At 34.9% G+C, this 7,711-nt stretch overlaps 2 long non-coding RNA genes across 3 annotated transcripts; one reads left to right on the top strand and one right to left on the bottom strand.

Moving 5' to 3' along the window:
- Positions 1-664: 664 nt before the first annotated feature.
- LOC112779372 (uncharacterized) lies at positions 665-4,820 on the bottom strand. 2 transcript variants are annotated; one of them, XR_003190671.3, is made up of 3 exons: positions 4,367-4,820; positions 2,661-2,852; positions 665-1,231 (listed from the first exon to the last, which is right to left on the bottom strand). It is a non-coding gene; the product is annotated as an uncharacterized lncRNA (long non-coding RNA). The 2 variants fall into 2 exon arrangements; XR_003190672.3 differs by having other exon boundaries at positions 2,661-2,800; positions 4,367-4,506.
- On the top strand, positions 3,856-7,608 carry LOC140181930 (uncharacterized). Its single transcript, XR_011877595.1, has 2 exons — positions 3,856-4,836; positions 5,865-7,608. It is a non-coding gene; the product is annotated as an uncharacterized lncRNA (long non-coding RNA).
- The last annotated feature ends 103 nt before the right edge of the window (positions 7,609-7,711 follow it).

The raw sequence follows: 7,711 nt of genomic DNA, 5'->3' as shown, positions 1-7,711 counted from the left end.
ATTTGGTTTTGTCACAAGTACAAATCCCAATAAAAATTAACCAAAGTATTTAAACCTCGGGTCGTCTCACAAGAAATTGCAATGAAGTGAATGATTATTGGCTATGAAGGAACAAGGGGTTTGATTGATGAAGAGGCAAGAAATTAAATGGGCGAGAATTTAAATGACAAGAAAAGTAGATCAAGCAATCAATTAAAGAAGAAAATTAACAAAGAGAGACATTCATGGCAAGAATTGAGAATATAGGCTTTCTATCCTAGTCATGCAATGATAAACAAGAATTTATCTTATTACGTCATCCCTGACGATGGAAGAAGGTATCATGTTATCCTCATACTCGGAGAAAGTCTAATAATACTAGCTAATCTCAATCCCAAAAGTCCTAATCAACTCACTAACTGAATTAGCAAGAGATTAGAGTCAATGGAAACAATATTAGCTAACAACTCTAGATCACCAACATAAGTTGGGTTTTCATGAGTCAAGATTGCCTAATTACTCTTTCCAAGCCAAGAATGCTCAAAAGACTACTCTAACATCCAACCAAGTATTTTGTCAAACACTTGGAAGGCATAAAAGGAAGACATAATAAATGGACAAGAAATAGTAAAATCTACCAACTACCAATTGCAAGGAAAGTAAATTCACAACTCAAATCAACAATAAAAGAACATCAAACATCAAATTGCATTAAAAGAAGATCCATATCCAACTTGAGTATTCATGAACATAAAAGAGGCATCAAAGTGAAATTAACAAAAGAACCAAGAAGAGTTGAAGTATTAGAACAAGAAATTATAAAGGAAACAAGATGAAATAAAAAATTTGGACCTAGATTTAAGAGAAATTAACCAAATCCTAACCTAATTCTAGAGAGAAGATGGAGCTTCTCTCTCTAGAAAACTAACTAAAGGCTCATCATGACTAACTAAGCGCTCCCCCTTTGCTCAATCTTCAATTCTGCATCAAATACCCTCAGAAATGAGTTAGAATTGGGCCTGGGCAGCTCAGAAATTGCCCCCAGCGATTTCACTTCAAGTGGGTCACGTGCCGAACATCACGCGTGCGCGTGCTTGACGCGTGGACGTCGCTGGCAAAACCTCTACTCACGCGTACGCGTGCATGACGCGTGCGCGTGTCCCTCAATTCTCCATTTTGCTCATTTCTCCATGAATTCTCCACTTGCATGCTTTCCTCTTCATTTCTTTCATCCAATACTTGCCTTATGAACCTGAAATCACTTAACAAACACATCAACACATCGAATGGAATTAAAGTGAATTAAAATCACCAATTTAAGGGCCTAAAAAGCATGTTTTTACACTTAAGCACAAATTAAGGGAGAATTATAAAACCATGCTATTTCATTGAATAAATGTGGAAAAAGACGATAAAATCCCCTAAAATAAGCACAAGATAAACAACAAATTTGGGGTTTATCAGAGGGTTTTTTTTTTTAATCATAGATTGGATGATTTTTTCATTTATGCAACATGTCTCTCGCATTCAAAAAGTTTATACTTCTGTTCTATTGTTTGAATAGCTGAATTTTGTTTGCACATTATTTTTTTTATGCGGTTTGGGAGTTAGGCCTCAAAAAGATTAGAATTAGTTTAATTTTGTTTGCTTACCTATGCTAAGGTTTAGGAACTATGGTTGTAGTCGATGTAATTTACCCTTGCTAAATTGTTGGATGCTGTTGAATTGCTGTAATTAGAGGTTGGATGTTGTTGAAATTAGAGAGCGAATGATGTTGTTATTAGGAGTTGGATTTTGCTGAATTGCATGTGATTAGAGATTGAATGTTGCTGTCCTCTTAATAGTGGTATGGAATTTTGATGATGAAATTATATTAAATTTAGCCTAATTTTGGTCCTAATCATGGTTCGAGAGTCAATTTATTTGGAGCTCTAAAATCGATTCTCCTTCTCTTCTTTTATCTTATTACTTGTTAAAACATTGTTTCTATATGCCAAATTTACCTGGTTGCTTTCCAACCTTTCACAATCCTGAACCCATATCTGATTTAAACTGTTTAACTTAAGAATCTCTTCAGGCTGTTTTTTCTTCATGTTGAACAAAATTTTGGACGTTTCTATTATGTTTTTATAGGTTTTTTTTGGAGATGGGATGTTTCTATTATGTTATGGAGTTCAAGTACCAGTACTGATATTAGTATGAGATATTCTTTGATTTTGCTGAATTACTGAACTTTTTGTTAAATTTCAACTGAATGTTTGATGTTATTGGTTCTGTGTGCTTTGCTAGATTTCTCTTAGATACGCTAGCTGATGTTCTTCCTTGTGGTTTGAGAGTTTCGAAAAAGAAGAATTAATGATGAAAATTATTAAAAAAGATATAAATTAGAAGTATTTCAAAAAAAAAAACTATTTTATTTTCATTTTAAAGCAATCTAAAAAACATATTTTTAGAAACGGTTCAAGACAAATTTTTATCATCTTATAAATAAACGGAACAAAAGCAAAACACTTGCTACTAAAACGCTTATGTAAGACTCCTATTTTTCATCCACATTTCTGTGATAGAGCTTTCTTTTGTAATTCGTATGTATCTTTTAAATTTCTCTCTTTTAAATGTTCGATTTCATTTGTCTCAGATTGACCAAAAATAAAGTTGAATTCCATGACTAGAATTCTAACCTGATATGCGAAACTTCCAATCCACCGATGACCGACTTTGATGCCAGTCCCAAAATGTAATGCTGTCACCTGTGCAAATTCCTTCCATACTTGCTATGTCAGGCTTCTTCCGTAGGCCACACTTGATTCGGGATAACAACCTTCGTCATAGATTCTCCACTTTTAGAAGCAGACACCAAAAAAGCAATGTCGCTACTCCATTTTACAAAGAAACTTGTCACAATGCTTAAGAAAAATAAATTCCATAAGATCAATTTCCAATTGCAAATGCTAATATACACAACAAACTTTATTTTTTAATCAAAAGGTACATTCCTTTTCCATTGCATGTTGTTATACTTTCTTTGAATTTAAGTTAGAGTCCTATATGTACGTAATATTTTATACAGTGTTCATTCTTAAAAATCACGATGGTAATATTTCAGATAAAACTAACATTTTTAAACAAATCTATGGTGCCCTATTATCTATATCTTCACTTAAATTTTTACTAAAATTATCGTAAATGTCGGCTAAACTAATCACACATAATTATAATAGGAGGTTGCATGCAGAGAAAGGGTGTGATAGTAACTCATATCATAGAATTAGCTCTATATTGTGATTTTTCATTGGTGGCAAAAAAACAGCAGTTAGAGTGCCTCATTTAACTTGAATTAATATCATTATCAATGATATCTATGTTTTTTGGGATAGTTTTTTCTCTTTTCTGTACTCAGTTGAGCCAAATTTTGGTTGGTTCTTAAATTATGATATTGATTGATATGATTTTCTTTTTCCCGTGACATATTAATAGGAATTTAAAATGTATAATCTTCATTTACAAACAAACAATAAAAGAAAAAGAAAAAAATATAATGTATTTATCTTGTAATTGATTCTTCCAATATCAATGTTGTTCACAATCTTCTTTCCGTGTATCTTCTCTTATTCCTTTCTTTCCTTTATATTTAACTTTTATTTATATATCGTCAATAAAAAAAATTGAAAGTGTAGGTAATATTTTCTTTCTTTCTGTTTTTATGTTCTGTAATCTTCAAGAGAGTTGAAAGGGCAGAAATTTCTAAAATTTTAGAACAAAAAAATTTTTCTACTAAGTGCCAACTATAATGATTAACTATTCATATATGATTCAAGGATGTCCTTTATGACTTTTGTTCTATATAAATTGGTTGACTTGTTGGTTTCTGACATCACAATGAAAAAATTTTGATTTTTTGGTAACAGGTGAGCGGAGGAGAATTGCTGAAAAATGATATAAAAATTACTTTGGCCAATCGTTTGTGCTAAGCGTACACTATTTTGGTTTTTAAATGTATAGATTTTGTCATTTGATTTTTCTGAATGGAGATATCAAGAATTTGACAATGGTTAAATCTTTTATTATGTGTACTATTATTAGTAAACTCAGAAGGATCTAGTTTTGTTCCAATCACTTATTTGGAGGATGCAGAGTCAAAAGGAGCTGCTAAGAAACAATTTTTTGGTTATTGATTATAGGATTATCTTGATCTTGAGTATTATAATTGTTTTTAATTTTCAATTGTATTTATTTAGTTTGAAATATTCAAATTAAGCATGTCTGTGTAGTTTATTTGGAACAAAACTAGTATATCATATGTCTAATAGAGTAGATTGACATAAAACTATCTCAGCAAATTCAGAACAACTGCATATTCATCGAATTTAGAACAAAAAATACTCACCAAAATTATAGCATACAAAAAGGACGAACAGGAGCCAAAGTCTACCGATTCAGAACAACAACGACACATAAAAGGAGAGACGGGGGACGCTAGGGGAGACAGAGAGCCAGCACCGGCAGCCAGGGTTTTAGGGTTTCCAACCTCGAGAGAGAGAGAGAGAGATAAAGGGGGAGGGAAGGAGCGAGAGGAGAGGCGACAATGGAGCAAAGCCTACGGTTCTACTCTTTCTCTCTGAGTCGCCGGCGATTATTCTGATTCTGCTCTTCGGAATCGTTGCTTGGCTCCGGTATTTAGTAGATTCTGCTGCTGCTGTCAGGTGAGGTCGTCTCGATCAACATGCCTCTCCTTCGCCCAAACCTTTCTCAATGAATCCACTTCCAGAAACGGCCGTCGGAGATGGCCTACGCCCACCTCCCGCAACTCAAAGCACAACTTCAGAATGACTTCTAATTTTCCCAAATGCTTTGAAGGTCTATTCATTCAACTCAAATTTAGAAAAAAAAAATTATTTTTTCTTTTGATTTCTGTTTCAATTCTCTTCTATTTCAAATATGAGAGTGTTTGAAATTCAAAGAAATTAAAAACTTCACAAATCACATTTGCTAATCCATTAGATTTGTTCATTAGGCATGTTTACCTGGTTTTACTGTGGGTCATTAATAAAACTAATAATTTTCATCAGTCAAACTCATATAGGAGTTAAATTCATTCATTCCACGTGTAAAGCTCTAATTGGCTGAAAATTCCTTAGCCACTTTATTCACACGAATGAATTAGTCACCATAGAAGTCATCTTTTATATATTCAAAATGTTCCACAAAATTCCAAATTCTATAGTCAATTTTAGAGTAAATACCCATAGTCGTCTCTGAGATTCGCGCAAATACTCAATGTAATCTTCAAGATCCCGATTTTTTTATAGTAGTCTTCCAAATAGAGTTCCGAGCACTCAAAGTGGTCCCTGGGCATATTTCTGGTGATGAGTCATCACTAGAGCGTTGACGTGGCTTCGGTTTGCCAGGCTGGAAGGGTCCAACGGCTAGTTGAGCTAGCTAATTTCTAATTTATACCCCGTTGGTCCTTCCCATTATAACTAACCCTAAATCCCCAAATTTTCATAAACTTCATCTCTTCTTCTTGTTCATCGCTCTATCCTTATTCTTCCATCTGGGGCTGTTACTCATGTCTTGAGGGTCTGTATAAGCATCCCTAGTTATCTGAATCTTGGCACCAGAATTATATTGCAGGTATTTTATTGTATTTCTTGTTAGTGTTGCAAGTGTGAGGAGTGTTGAAATTAGTCCCACATCAAAGAAAGCAAGGAAGAGTGAAGAGTTTATAAGATGAGAGACCCATTAACTCGACACCTTAAGGTTTTGAGTTGGATGTGGTGTTAAAAAACACAGAAACATTGTTCTTCACCACATCATTAACAAAATCAACAATTTTATAAAGGATAATTTAGCTGAAAATGATAATTACATCATCAATTGTACAGATGCAAAGTCGAAGTTGGCATCACTATGAAAAATGTGTGAGGCGCGAGATAAAGAGAGGAATAAAGTACCTAGGTCGTCGTCAAGGCGAGGGCGCTTGTTGTCGCCGTCATCGAGAACCGCGGCATCGACGTTGTTATCGTCACGGTTGGATTTGGCATTAGATTCGGTAGGCTCAGAATCGAGATCTTCGAACTTGCGTTTACAATCGGAGGGAAGAGGCCTGGCAGAAGGTGCAACAACTTCTTCCTCCGCCATTGAGCTGCGGTCTTTGGGAGAGAGAGTGGTTATACTTGGAGGATTTTACAGTGACGAAAAGAAAAGAAATGAGAGGTTCGATGGAGGAAGAAAATAGAAGAGAAGAGAAGAGAACGGATTGGGATATTTTGCGGGAAAAAGGAAGGAGGGTGCCACGTCAACGCTCCGGTGATGACTCATCACCAAAAATATGTTCAGGATCACTTTGAGTGCTCGGAGTTTTATCTGGTGAACTACAATGGAAAAATCGGGATCTTGAAGATTACATTGAGTATTTACGCGAATCTCAGGGACGACTATGGACTATGGGTATTTTACTCTCAATTTTAATAATCCTGTTGTTTGTCTTTAAACTTCACTTTAAAATCCCAATTCTAAATTTGATAGTCCACGAATAATAAAGTGTTGATGAACTACAACGATCTTACCTCGAGGAAATTAGCACCGTTGTTTATGGACACATCACTCAACAATAGACTTCTTTCTTTGGAGAAAATTTCGAGGTTGTGAAGGAAGTATAGATAAAGAGCCAGGTTTCTGAGGTTAGAATCTGTGGCTTTGGTCGTTTACTTAGGATGATGAATTTCATGGGGTGGACTCTCATCATGTTATTCAATGGTGACAAGAATGTGAGCAAAAAAATCCAAACTTTTGGGAGAGAGGATTGAAAATGAAGAAAGGGATAGAGAGAGTGATAAGTGCGCAACATGCAAATTCATTTCTAATGTGGCAAGATCAAGCTGGCATATGTAGCTTATGGTGAATCCAGGTTCGCACGCAAAGGTGTTTGATAAAAATTCCACAGAGCATTGGTTACTTTGATGATTCATTACTTCTTTTCAAGGTCATGGTTAATGGTGGCGGGTGTAGTCCCGATCATGATACTTACCCTTGTGTTCTGAAATCTTGCTTGTGCTCTGATAATTTAAGCTTCAAATTGCAAGCGCATAAAGACATGCCGAAGGATCGACTTGATTTATATCTATTTGTTAGAAGCGGTCTAATTCCAGTGTATGGGAAATGTCTTTGCTTGTTGAAGGCAAGGCGTATTTTATTTTTACATGAAGTATCTAGCGGCGATGTTATTTGATAATGCATTGAAGGTTCTCGGGAAAAGGCTTTAACACAAGAGTCAGCTGTCATTTTATGTCTAGTCTCATGCCGGTGGTAAATAACAGACCAGTTGATAACATTCTGTATGTTAAGAAGATATTATGAATTTAGACAAGAGATTAGTTTTATATGCCTAGCAAAGCTGTAGAATTGTATTTAGAAATGGAGAAAAGTGGGGTGAAACCTAGCGTAATTACTTGTGCTAGTGTTTCTTGAGCTTGTGAGGATCTTGACTATATTGTTAGGAAGGAGAATTGATCAATATGTTGAGAGGAAGAAACTGTATCCAAATTTTCTATTGGAAAATACATTAGTAGACATGTATGCTAGTTGTAGATATCTAGATGATGCAAGAAAGTAAGAGAATGTTCGTTATGTTGATTCATTGATCGGAATTCATTGATATCTGCATATGATATGACTAGACAAGGTTGTAATGGGTGGAACTCTTCACAAAAATGCAATTTAGGTCTAAGCA

The sequence above is a fragment of the Arachis hypogaea genome, chromosome 19 (genome assembly GCF_003086295.3).
Source record: "Arachis hypogaea cultivar Tifrunner chromosome 19, arahy.Tifrunner.gnm2.J5K5, whole genome shotgun sequence".
In the NCBI taxonomy this organism is placed as follows: domain Eukaryota; kingdom Viridiplantae; phylum Streptophyta; class Magnoliopsida; order Fabales; family Fabaceae; genus Arachis; species Arachis hypogaea.
This window is presented reverse-complemented; position numbering and strand designations above follow the sequence as displayed.